This window comes from Rhineura floridana, chromosome 6, assembly GCF_030035675.1.
Source record: "Rhineura floridana isolate rRhiFlo1 chromosome 6, rRhiFlo1.hap2, whole genome shotgun sequence".
NCBI lineage: Eukaryota > Metazoa > Chordata > Lepidosauria > Squamata > Rhineuridae > Rhineura > Rhineura floridana.
In genome coordinates, this window is record NC_084485.1 from 66,977,037 (window position 1) to 66,990,712 (window position 13,676).

General features: G+C 42.5%; 1 protein-coding gene across 4 annotated transcripts in view; it reads right to left on the minus strand.

The window, feature by feature from the left end:
• The window catches only part of CNTN2 (contactin 2), a 111,492-nt gene that overhangs the window by 74,519 nt on the left and 23,297 nt on the right, over positions 1-13,676 (minus strand). For 2 of the 4 annotated variants that reach the window (XM_061632179.1, XM_061632184.1), the window contains exon 1: positions 2-1,408. The exons of 1 other annotated variant lie outside the window; for it this stretch is intronic. The gene's annotated coding sequence lies outside the window, so the exon portion shown is untranslated. Of the gene's footprint in view, position 1; positions 1,413-13,676 lie in introns of those variants that run through there. One more of the 4 variants, XM_061632180.1, reaches the window with a different exon arrangement.

Genomic DNA, 13,676 nt, shown 5'->3' on the forward strand with positions numbered 1-13,676 from the left:
CCCACTATGTTGTCTATTGAAGGCCCATGCGTGAGCTGTGGTCCTGGGGATGCCTGCGAAGACAAAGCTGGTCCTGTTTCTGCTCCAGGCGCTCCTGCTGCTGCCCCGCTAGGCCCTGCCTCCAGCGCGTCCAATCGCGCTAGGATAGAAGTAATAGCCACAGCATTAGCCCCGCCAACTGGACGTTGCACTTTTCCCCGGGGCCGCTTGGAGGGTGGTTCCTTTGTTTTCCCAGTTGCCGGCTGGGCTGAGCCCCTCTCCAGGGCTTCTAACCTAGCCAGTATAGCGGTCCATGGTATGCCTTCCCCCTGTCCCCCATCCCCTGCGGCTGTGGGTGGGCCTCTACCCTCCGCCCTGGGGGCTCTTCCCTTCCCTTTTGGCCCCCCTTGACCTTTTTTGGGTGGCATTCTGAGCTATGCCTCACAGCGCCCTCACAGCCCGGCTGGACAGTGTCCCTTGCTCCCTGCAGTCCCCTGCCAATGGGCCCTGCTGGCCACCTCGGTGTGCTAAATGGGGCTAGGACCCACTTCCTTTGTTATGGGGGGGTGAGTGGCAAATAACGTTCCCACAGGGGTCCCTTGGGTAGTAGTGAAAGAAAATAAAAATGCGGCCACAAGGCCGCCTTGCCTGAGATCCGCTGCCGCCGCTGCGCAGCTTCGCTTGGCTCCGCTGAAGGACCTCCCGAGGCCTAAGGCCCTCTCCGCTGCACCACCAGGTCCGCAGATGCCTCCCGCAGGCCTCCCGGAAGAGGAGCCTCACAGCCGCTGCCACCACACCTCTGCTGTTGGAGGGCCTCACGAGGCCCCGGGCTCTCTCCGCTGCCCCGACGGGTCTGCGTATGCTCCTGCAGGTTTCCCCGGAGAAGGGCCCTACGGCCGCTGCCGCAGCACTTCAACCGCTGGATGGCCTCCCGAGGCCTAGGCCTCGCCACGTGTCAGGGCCTCTCCGCCGTCCTTGCTGCTCCCAGGCCGCGCCACGCCGCGATCCGGCTACGCCCCAGCCCCGGGGCCTCTCCGCCGTCCTCGCCGCTCCCAGGCCGCGCCGCGATCCGCTCCCAGGCCGCGCCGCGATCCGGTCGTGCCGAAAGCCCCAGCCCTGCCACGAGTCAGGGCCTCGCCGCTCCCAGGCCGTGCCGTGATCCGAACGCCCTTCGCCGTCGCCCTGCCTGCCGGAGCCCCGCGAACCCACGTGCGTCGGCGAGCGACCTGAGCCGCGTCGCGCCGCCGATGCAGGAGCCCGCTGCCGTTCAAAAATGCCGCCAATTTCCAGTGATGGTGGGTGGCTGGCAGCCCGGCCTTAAATGGCCGTCTGCTGCCCCGCCCCCTTGCTGCGTGCTACATCAGCGTGCCAGCACACTGCGTGCACGCACGCCTCCCCAAGATGGCGGCTCGGCTTCAGCCGTGGCCGCAATCACGCCCCTTCGCCCGGTAGGTCCCGGGCGCGGAACGGGGTTCTGGCCTAGATGGATCTTTGGCCTCTCTCAACTGACATGTTAAATTAATGCTTGTTCATTACCACCAATACTTTCCCTAATCTATTCCTTTTGAGAGGGTGGCTCCAACTGCCTCCATTTCCAGCCAACTAAGGCTGCAATCCTAAATATACTTACAAGGGAGGATGCCCCATTTGTGGGACACAATGGGTGATTTGTTTCCAAGTGATTTGTTTTCCCAGGAAAACAAGCTTAGGATCCTTTTCAAGAGGATATTTCAGATTTTCCCCACAGTTAACTAGGACCATTTCTCACTATGGGCATTCCTAACATAAGTGGTAAAAAGTATGCACTTCCCATGCCCCTTCCAACACCTAGGACTATATTGAGGGAAGACCCTATGTGTGCAATCTAGCTAAAGTGTTATATCATCAACTCATGTTAGTCCTAGAAAATATGTAATAAGAGCTAGGCTCCTCTGAGCACAAGCAGAGCACCTTTTTCTTCCCGACATTAAGCACAAATGACCCCATAACACTGTGCATCAGGAATACAGAGCCCTGACATTTTTCATACAGGTGTCTCACTACACAGGAAGCGCAATGTTAATAATACTAATTAGTTCCCAAAGCCATTTCATTCAAGTAAGTATTATTGCACAGAATTCAGCACTCACATAGCTTACTGTTTTTAAAAAGCTGAGCTTCTTTGCTAGTTCAAATAAGAAACAGTGGCTAACCCATGCCATCCGAAAGTCTAAAGGAGTTTTGTTGTTGTTGTTCACAGTTAAATATCCTGAGTCTTTCTGGTAATGCACATGGGAATGCTGTTAATGCAGGACAGGAGGAGGTCAGCCATTTAAAAAAAAAACATATGTACATTTCAACCCATACAGATTTTATATTTGAATTAAAGACAAAACCATGCAAATAAAGCACTTTTAGCATCACGCGTGAGAACATCCTAAGTTTGCACCTCTTACTCCATTATTCACTTGGCCTTTGCTGTCACTCCTGCTATGCAAGAAAAGACTAGCTGAGTTGGCATTGTTTGGGACCAGGTTTACCACCTGCACAGCACTCCCTCACTCAGCTTTTTCTCTCTCACATGAGTAAAGCTAAGCAATATACTGTTCATATTAAGAAAAGCCAATGTGGACGTGGGAATCAGAAGAGAGGGCTGTGAAAAGGCAGTCGTAGGACACAGATTCTCCTTGCCATATGACCTTGAATAAATCAATTTTAAAGAAGTCCTGATGTAACGGTTCCTGTGCTTTGTTGAAGACATAATAAAGAAACCATAGGGCTTCATGTATGTTTACATAATTCACATAGTCTGTACTGTATATAAACTAGTATTGACATCACAATGAGCTGTGCATGAAAGATGTGGCATAGGTTCCTCCATCATTTCTGCTCCCTGATTTCATATTGAGTATGCTTGGTTTACACAGTGGAAAGACGATATAACTTTGTGAGACCACCTGAGCCCTTCGGTCTCTTACATCCACCGTGGCAACAAATCCTTTCGTTGATGTAGTTTTGATGACCAGCCTGATCAGAGATTCATCCACTTAACCTGTTAAATCAAAAAGTATTCACATTTCATCTTCACGTTTATTGGCTTAAAACCAAGGGAGGTGGTTTTATACGGTTTGTGAATCTCAGGCCAAGAGCTAGACACAGAGCTAAATTAAAAATCCTAGATTTTTTTTAAAAGATGGATGATGCAGAATTGCTCTCTCTCTTTTTCTCCTTGTTATGAGCTCAGCACGTAAAACCAGCACAAACCTAGCTACATTTAGTTAGTCAATGAGCAGATTTGTTTCCACAACACAGGGTTGCAGACAGTGCTGAGTAAAGAGGAGGCTTTGCTGATAATAATTGTGCTCTCCATTTTCTTGCTTTATAAAACATAGATGCTGTATTTGAATGAAAGTGAATCTGGTCCCCTTCTCTCCCTGGGCATTTAGCCTAAACAAATTATAGTGTCAGGGGAATACATGGCTGAATAGGCAATCATATCATAAAATAATAGCAGTAGAACTGCAATAATTCTTGGTGTGTTAATTCTTCTGTCTTTTTCCAGTATCCCAGGGGACCATTAGTAACTACAACTTGAACCCCCAGTCCTGTTGCTCTGAATTTACAGACTTCGGGCTCAGCTTCTATTACTTTCAAAAGTATGAAATGGCTATTTAGTTCTCAGAGCTCAATGACTCATGTAATGATATTTAAATCACAATTTCTTTGTTCACTTTAAGACCTCTTTCACACCTATATTTTCTGTACATGTGCATGCAGCACCTGTTTCGGCTAATAAACACTACTTATATTCTGGGAATGCTTATCTTAGTAATAGGATGCCCATTCCTTATTTCAGATGACCCCACCTCTGTTGATCATCACCAGTTTGGTAACAATTAGGGATGGGATCTGTCAGCTATTGCTGCTTCGAAAGCATGCTATCAAGCTAACAAGCAGTATCAATTTGAGTTCGTTCTTTTTCTGTTATCCACTGCTTTTACCATTCTGATATTTCCCCTCTCCCAAAATATTGATATTCATAGATTTTTCCCCAAGATATTTACATTTTGCAAAGAAATATCCATAAATGAAAGAAAATATCAATATTTTGAAAGACAATATCAATATTTTGAAGATATCAACGTTTTGAAACAAAATATTGATAAAGGAAAGAAAAGCAGTGTTGCCTCCTCCTCCTCCGCTGTGACTGAGGCTGTCAGTTTTCATGTTACCAAGCAGAGACCGGCTGTTTTCCTTTTGGAAAGGAAAAGAGAAAAGCTGCTTTCAGTGCCCACCCCTACCCCTTCCTAGGCAAGGAAGGTGTGACACTTGGCTTGCTTCCTCCTGCTTGGAGTTTGATTATTTGAGTGGTGGTGGTGGGCGGTAGAGAGACAAAGAGAGCTGTACTGCTGTGCTGTGAGTAAAAAACAAAAAAAGAACAATATATTCAAGGGGGAAAAACCTGTGTCAGTGGAAAGCCACTGAAGTTTGGAGCAGTCAGGAACACTCCATAAAGATGGAGAATATGCAGGCCCTTGAAAAATCCAGTGCTAAATCCAAATTCAGCTGAATTCTTATCCATCCCTAGTAACAATAGCTCAGAAGACAGCACGGCTTTAGCTTTTTAGCCAGCCAAACATCAATCACTATCTAGAGCTGCCAAAAGTTATTTTTAAAAACTGGACCTTTAGGCTGAGCCTGGCTGATAAGACTTTCTAATAGACTTTATGAAGTTTGAGAAAACAGGGTGGCATATATGCTATATATCTTGGAAAGCTGTTCATCTGCCATAAAATGGGCACCTCATAAATAAATTTTACATGATGGTCTCAGATCAAGAAACAGGTTTTCATCTATTTCTGGATATACTTGGATACCATCTTGAATCAAGATGGGGGACTGCACCTTTAAAAACTGCACTGGTTTTAACCAAATTTTGTATGATTTTATATGATGATTCCTGAGATCAAGGAGCAGGCTTTTGTCTCTCTCTGGATACAATTGGATCCCATTTTTAATCTAGATGGCAGATTGAACCTTTCAAAACTACACTGATTTTAAACCCGATTTCAAAACTGCTCTGATTTTTTGGTTTCTTAGAATTCCCAAACAACATTACATACTGGGTTGTTAATTTTGAATAAAAAGGTCCTAGTATATCATCTGAGGACATATGATGCAGTCAATATGCTGAAGCTAAGCAAAATTAGATATGACCCATGCAAGTATAGGTGAGAGATAACCAGGGAATACCATCTATGCCACCTTGTTTCATGATGGAGGAAAGATGGGATATATCATCACAAAATTAAACCACAAATTTGCCACATGAAATGGGGCTACAGCCTATTTCTTGATTAGCACATATTTCCACAAAAGTGCACCTATTTTTGAAAAAATTGATCTTGCAATCCTGAGGATTATTTTCTCTTTTTCTTGACCCACAGGACTCATTTAAAACAATGTTAATATTTTTAATATTTTTAGTATTTTAGTATTTGTATTTAATGTTTGTAAAGATAGTTATATGTTCCATCTTTTTTTCCCTCTAATTACTTCTGATTTGTATTTAATATGGGTTTATTAGATTAATCTTACTTTTGTTGTATGTTTAAACTGTTGATTTGATGATTAGGTGCTTTTAAATTGAATGTAAATATATATTTTTATTTGATGTACACCGCCCAGAGAGCCTTGATATGGGCGGTATAAAAATTGAATTAATTAATTAATTAAATAAATAAATAAATAAATGTATTCATCCACTGTTGGTCCAGATTTTTCAGAAGAGACCTGCACCTGGGTTCTTTTTTTCCTCCAGCTGCTTAGCTCTTCTAACACTTTGTAAGAGGAAGCTTCTGGAATTTTCAAAACAATTTTTTCAGTGTCTCATTGAATATAGAAGGCTGCTCTAGTCTTTTGTCTATTTCTTGTTTGCCAATTCTTGCAGGCCAAATTCCATAATCCATTATTTGAATCTCCCAGTTTTAACGTTTTATTCTCTGTAGATTCAGCTGCACAAAGTATGGAGGCTGTTGCCTTGAAGGCAGTTCCATGGCTGAGCAGCCAGTATAAACCACTTACAGTTATGTGTCTAGTAAAGGTAACAAGAATTTGCTAAAGATGGTAAATAATCCAATATATCAGTCTGAACAGAAGTTTTGTTGATCCTTTTCCCAGCTCCATATGACTAGAATCTAAGAAAAGATTTTGATATACTCCTTTGGACTAGATAGTCTGCAGTACAGATAATGATTCTGTATAAGCGGTATGTTAATTATGTACTGTCATTATTTTCCTGTATTGGCAAATTCAGTACAGTTTGTGGGATTTTTCACACAAGCTGAAGTCATATTAATCTAGTGAGTAAATTCCCCAAATCTGCATGTAGTGTATCATATGTGACGATGCAACCATCTAAAACATGTATATACATTTGGCATGTGATGCCAATTGCATGTGAGGCTCACACAATTTCTTACACAGAAATAACTTTCATGTTGGAAATTTTGTCTGGAGAGGAAGTGCTCTTAGGGCTGTTTCACACATTACACAGCAATAGATTTGGGTGTGCCCTCAAGTTTACGCTCAACAGGGAACCACAGGCAATCCTGGCTCTCTGGTGAGTGTACCCGTTCTCTGTATGACACATGACGTTTCAAATATGTGTACTACATTCACACATATTTTTAGGTTGCAACCCTAAAAATAAAACCCATAAGACATGAAGAGACCCCCCCCCCAGATTCTAAATTTCATCTGTGAGGATGGGCGTAGATAAACCAGAACAAATTCAGATATGGTTACCTAAATTCAGAAGAGGGGCACTGTGCATATTTGCTTCTTTTCTTGGGAGACATTTCACAGTTGACTTTGTAGTGGTCAGATATTCTGCTGACTGATGCCCTGTTGCAAATGCTTCCATCCACTGGGATAGTGCAGGATGCTGCATGAAATAACAACTGCTAATAGTCAAAGACAGATTAGCAATCTCAAATGCCCATGGGACCCAGGATGGATCCATTATCAAGGAACTGATGTTATAGCCAGATGCCTACAGTTGCTTTGGGCCTTCCTGTTTTCCTCCCTGACAGGAGTGTTTGCGTAAGTTGATGCCTTCTCTGGGAAATGAGTGTAGAGAAGAAAAATCACATGCTATGGGGTCATGATATACTGTAGTTCTATTTGCATAGCAGAAGAAGCCCTATCTTAGCTATTAATAAGGGTATTCTGAGAACCATGCAACTTTTTCATTCCATTTTCATCCCCCCCTTTTTTATTATTTATAGCCTGCTTTTTTTTTCTTGAGGGAACCCAAAGTGACTAACAAACAGAAAAAACAACTGAATTTACATAGTATCAAAATAACCAACAAAATCACAGCACGTATCAAAATATAAAACAAATGTTTCTTCAGGATCCAGTTAAAAACATCTAAAGAGACTTGATGTAGACCCCTTTTAAAAGTTCCATGTGTATGTGAATGTGTGTAAATATGTTCATATGACTGATAGAGAGACCGACCATGTGCAGAGCTGGACCAAGGCATTTTGCTACCTGATGTGAAGGACAAGATGGTGCCCCTCTCCTCTTCATGTTCAGAAGCTGACCAGACTGACAGTTGAATCTCACTTCAACCTTGGTGATGGGATGTCTTTCAACACAACTGAGGGAAGCAGCTACCTTAGGGGGTGCATGGCAGGCCATACACAGCTCTGTTATCCAACATCTTGCTGCCTCCCCTCCTCCCCAGCATTGGGCTGTCCAAGGTGGTTATCTCACTATGATTAATGGTAGGCTACATTTTGTGGTTATTGAGGAGAGAACTCAACCACGAGCCTGGTCCAGACGAACTTAGTTCAGCCCAGGGCAGGACCAAAAAGGACCATGGAGAAGCAAAGCACCTGCGAGATCCTTTCTGCGAACCCACACATTTGTGCAGTTCCAGTAAGCCATCATTCAGCTTATCATTTTGTGTGAACCACGCCACTGTCTCCAAAATGGTCACAGCCTCGTGTCTGAGTGTCAATGTGATGAAAGGTCGATGAGAGAGACTATGAAAATCACCCAACAGGAAAAATTTAAGTGTCACCAAGGCTCTAAATGACTTCTTCAAGTATTCTAAACAAGAATTTATTTATTTATTTATTGAGTTAATACCCCACCCTTCCTCCCAGAAGGAGACCAGGGCAGCAAACAAAACATTAAAAACACTCTAAAACACCTTCAAAACAGACTTTAAAATATATTAAAACAAAACATCTTTAAAAGCATTTTTTTAAAAAAAGTTTTTAAAACATCTTAAAAAGTAATTCCAACACAGACACATTTCAACTACTTAGATCTGCATAAACACATATATGAACAAGAATTCTGCAGAAAAGTCTGGTTTTTAGATGGGGCATGTATGTACTGCAGCACGCCTATCTGAGGGAAAATGAAAACACTCTTCCAATTTGATATCTGCCACTTGCCATTTCTAGAAGTCTTTACTTTTCAAAATACTTAGCTTTTAAAATGTGTTACCCAATTAATTGGTGACTGTGACGCCCTTCCCTGGCTCTCCCTGTCAGGTTCCTACCTGCTCGTGGTTACTGCCTGTCTCTAGGCACCACCAGGGACTCCACCAGTCTGGACTGTCCTTTTTTATGGTTTCTCTCCCCGCTCTAGCACAGATCTCAACAGATCCCCCTGCTAGGCGGCACCACCAGTCACGTCCTATAACCAGTAGTCCCAGAGACTCTGCCTGAGTCTCTCTATCTGGTTACCTCTGTGACTGAGTGCTAAAGCTGTCCCCAATCCCTTTGATTTACTCAGACTGCTTATAATTCTGGTTTGCTCTGAATACTTGTGGTGTTATATTCTTCCCTTCACCCGCTGCCACCATTTGCTACAGTTCAGCCTTGGTATTTACCTTACCCTCCCTTCTGGTCTGTGAAACCCCAGCCAAGGATCAGGCCTTTGGTAAACCAAAAGTATTTATTAAATATAACAAAGATAACAAGATTTCTTTAAAAGGCACTTAAGCATATGGTTACATCTATTCCTGAGGTACTGGTCTTAGTATTAATCCGAACTCCACCCTCTCCTCACATCCACCAACTCTCCACACAATCTCCTCTCAAAAACCCACCAAAACAACCCACAACGTCCACCCAGATTTACCTGACATCCTTCCATTTATACTGTCAGCCATTTTAAACATTCAGCCAATCATTCAGCATTCTACTGCCCATTCACTCCCCTTCCTCTTTCATTCCACTTACCATGTATCTCCTATACAAACAGCACCTACCATATATACACTAATAGAGGAACATCACAGTGACACCTTTTTAGTTGATCAAGAAGGCTTTAACTTAATAATCTAACTCTAATTGAGGCTGCAATCCTTATACGCACTTTGGTGGGAGGCAGAATCCAGTGAAACCTCTCAGTACAGGATTGCACGGTAAATGTTGCAGCCTTAGTAAAAACATTAGGTTCTATTTTTTCTAGCACGCAAAATTTCTTACTTTTAGTATTTTAGACCTATCTGAGCAGCAGCTGATTTGGGCATCTTCTTCCTGCCCATTTCTACCATTAGGTACTGAATTTTAAAGTGGAGAATCTTCCCATATCATCATCACTACTTATTCTTGCTAAGAAGCCACACAGAAGCCAGTTGTTACCTACGCCTGATCCATGGAATAATAAAGTTGGGCCTTTAAAATGAAGAGAAGTGCTTTGAGATGGGACTCAGCCCTAGAAACTGTTTGCAAAGTCAAGGGTCAGCCCTGGATTAAGAAATGTAATCATGGATGAGAGTGCTTCTGATCATCAGTGTGCATTTCCCACCCCACTAAGCAACTACTAACTACCAAGATTGTGTGTGCATGACATGCGCACACACATGCATGTGCGTGTCATGCTTCTTTGGAGACCATGGTTTCTAGGCATATGCGAGCTTTGACATTTCTATCAAAATTAAACACTGTACAGTGAGTGTTTTCATCCCTAAATGCAGTGCTGCTAACATACGACACAAGAACGTAAGAACATAAGAAGAGCCTGCTGGATCAGGCCAGTGGCCCATCTAGTCCAGCATCCTGTTCTCACAGTGGCCAACCAGGTGCCTGGGGGAAGCCCGCAAGGAGGACCCGAGTGGAAGAACACTCTCCCCTCCTGAGGCTTCCGGCAACTGGTTTTCAGAAGCATGCTGCCTCTGACTAGGGTGGCAGAGCACAGCCATCACGGCTAGTAGCCATTGATAGCCCTGTCCTCCATGAATTTGTCTAATCTTTTAAAGCCATCCAAGCTGGTGGCCACCACTGCGTCTTGTGGGAGCAAATTCCATAGTTTAACTATGTGCTGAGTAAAGAAGTACTTCCTTTTGTCTGTCCTGAATCTTCCAACATTCAGCTTCTTTGAATGTCCATGAGTTCTAGTATTATGAGGGAGAAAAACTTTTTTCCCTTTCCAAACTGCTTTTCGTCACATGCCAAAGCTATTTTACCCCAAAGCGAAAAATGCCTCTTCATTCTGCCAGACAGCCAGGAGTCCCATATCTCCTCTCTTTCACTGTCACTCACTCACACATGCTTACGTTGAATATTCCCCTGGGAAACTGGCACATCTGTGTCAGGCCAAGCCCTCAGCTTTCAGCATCACCTTGCCTTTTCTCACCAGCACTACCATGCTTCTCTGCTCAAGTTCTCTTGTTCCTCATGAAGATCACATGTGCATCCTCTTTGAGTGGTTTCTGATTTGGTGTGACATGTAGTAGGAAAGCCCTTGCCCATTACCCTGCAGGGCTATAGGCCTTGGCAGTGCTCTGCTGGCTTGGCAGTAGTTTGCTTCCTCCCTCCCTTTTTCAGCTTCCAGCCTACAACTAGGAAAAGGGTTTTAACAGGCTGATACATGAGGCTGTCTTGAGCAATGAGTATACAATCTATTAAACCAGAATAGATGAGTGTCATTTAAACCCCTCCAGTCAGGTGACCAGCAGAGGACTTTGGGCAGGAGTCCTGTCATTCCTTCCTATAGTGGCAGCCTCCCAAAATAATAACTGAACATTCCTGATGCTATTTGAGTGGCTAAAGCAGGGATGCAAGTGTTTGTACTGTGTGGAGTTTCATTTATTAAAAAGCAAGAGATATTACAAAGGCCATGAAGGTACCAGATTTCTACTCTCGCTCTTTTGTTTGCGAAGGCCAGGAAATAACTGATGCCATTTCCATCTCAGTTTCCTTACTCTCAAACTAGTAACAGCCATTCATTTGCCTGCCACTTTTCTAATAATAAACTACCATTATCTGCAGCTGATGGGGATGAACACTGCCAGAAATTGATCAAAGCCCCACATTGCAAACTCCCCTATGTTTTCAAATGCTCAAAGTAGAATTGCAGCTAAAATTTGCCAGTTTGAGGCAAAATACCCAACTGGCAAAATGGAAGCCTCTTTGAAAATCTTCCAAAACTCCCAAATCTGTAGGGCTTGTGTCCAGCCTGCCTCCTTAAAACACAAATATAATTGTATTTTATACACCAGCGTGCTATAGTGGTCTGAGTACCGGACTAAGGCTGGGGAGACCCGAGTTCAAATCCCTGCTCAACCATGAAGCTCAATCACTATCTCTCTGCCTAACCTACCTCACAGGGTTGTTGTGAGGGCAAAAATGGGAGGGAACTACGCACACTGCCTTGAACTCCTTGGAAGAAAGGCAGGATAGAAATCTAAGAAATCACATTTTAATTGGAATTTCTGTAAGCACAAAGATAAACTTCACCTCCTGCTGATTGCTACAAACCAAGATGGCCTTAAAGACACAGTTATGTTATTTATAAATGTTATTTGCACAATGGCCCAAAAGGTACGTCTGGGACAGTTTGAAATCCAGTCCAGATCCAAACTTTCACATCACAATTGCTTAAAGCATTGGAGACAAATTTCCCATATCTTTTAGTAATACTCAAATTAACATTGTAACGCTTGTTTTACATACGCGAGAGCATAACTTATTATAGGATGCAGTAGAGGTAAATGGCATGAACAAGCCATCTTCCACTGGCAATACCCTGCAGGGCTGTGGTATTCCCATTTATGGCTGATCCAGGACTAGAGGTTTCTGTACTCTTGATTCATTGTATTACTACATGATGGAATGTGGTCACAACAGAGCACTAATGAAAGTCAACAAAGTACTGAGTGTTACCCTTGAAAACCTGCCCTCTGACTGCAGTTTCAAGGCAATGTCGCTGAAAGTTAAATGCCTCCCTGTCCCCTCCCCACCAAGAATCAGTTGCTGGAAGGTTCTCTCTGGGTTTGCACTAGGGATGTGCTAGAATTCCACCCAATTTGGATTTGGTACCAAATTTTCCATTAATTTGCTTATTCTCTCACTGTGAATTGGATTTTCATGTAACGATTTTCTGTGGCTATTTTTGAATACAGATTTTTTTTTAAAAAAAATCCACCTCTAAAATATTGTTATTAAGAATGATAATTTTATAAATATTTCCTTTCATTGTTTGCTATTTCCTTCCAAAATTTAGATATTTCCTTTCAAAATATTGATATTAATATTTTTTGCAAATAAAAAAATGGATCAGTAAAAGCAATAGCTAGTAGATAAAAGAATGAAAAATCAGTATCAGCCCGTTAGGTCGACAGAATGATTTTGAACCAGCACCAGCCAATGGATCCCATCTGTAGTTTACACTCAGTTATGTGAAAAGGCCTGGGGCAATGAAGTAGTCGAATGCAATAGTTTGTCAGTTTAAATCTATAACTGGATCAGTGCTAGAAATAGCCTGGCATCATTCAGATCTTCTTTAACAAGCATTCTATATACTGGCAAATTTGGCTGACACTGATCAATATGGTTAATGCTATACAGATCATCTCTACGCAGCTTAATTTGTATAAATGCCTGCAAACTGAAATCTGGTAAAATCCGTAGTTTCAAAAAGCAGCATGTAAACACAGGACAGTTTAAAATTGTCTGAGAAGCAATTTTCCACAAAGGACAGACTAAGACCTGGGATAATAAAAAGGATGGCAATTCTGCTAGCCCTAAAACATATCAATGCTTATTAAATAATATTGTTCAATTTCCAAAATCATGCAATAAATAAAAATTTTAAGGTTTTTATTAAAACATTACCTAGTAAGCATGTGTATTTGAATATTGCATAAAGCAGAGTGTAGGACATGGAATAATGGGTTTAAATTGCAGGAAGGCAAATTTTGACCGAACATCAGGAAAAGCCTCCTAACTGTTAGAGTCGTATGATAATAGAACCAATTCCCTAGGGAGGTGGTGGGCTCTCCAACACTGGAAGCCTTCAAGAGGCAGCTGGACAGGCACATGTCCGGTATGTTTTAAGTTGGAGGGGGTTGGACTCGATGGCTTTATAGGTCCTTTCCAACTCTACAATTCTATCATCAGATAGCAAGCAAAATTACTCCTTTCTTAAAATTTGCTCAAAGGAGATTCTTCCATTCCATCTTACCACCTTGCTAGTCATGGTGAAGACTGCTATGTCCAAGGCTAGTTATATTCTGACAGTGCTATACTTCCTCCCTACCACCAAAGGATCCAAATTCTTCATTTAAAAAAAGCTAGTTTCTGCAGATTGAACAAATGATTTCAATTTTTGCAATTTAGATAGTTTTTAATGCATCTGCTAAGCTTAAATTTGCATCATTTATTCACAGTAGAAGGCAAATAGCCAAA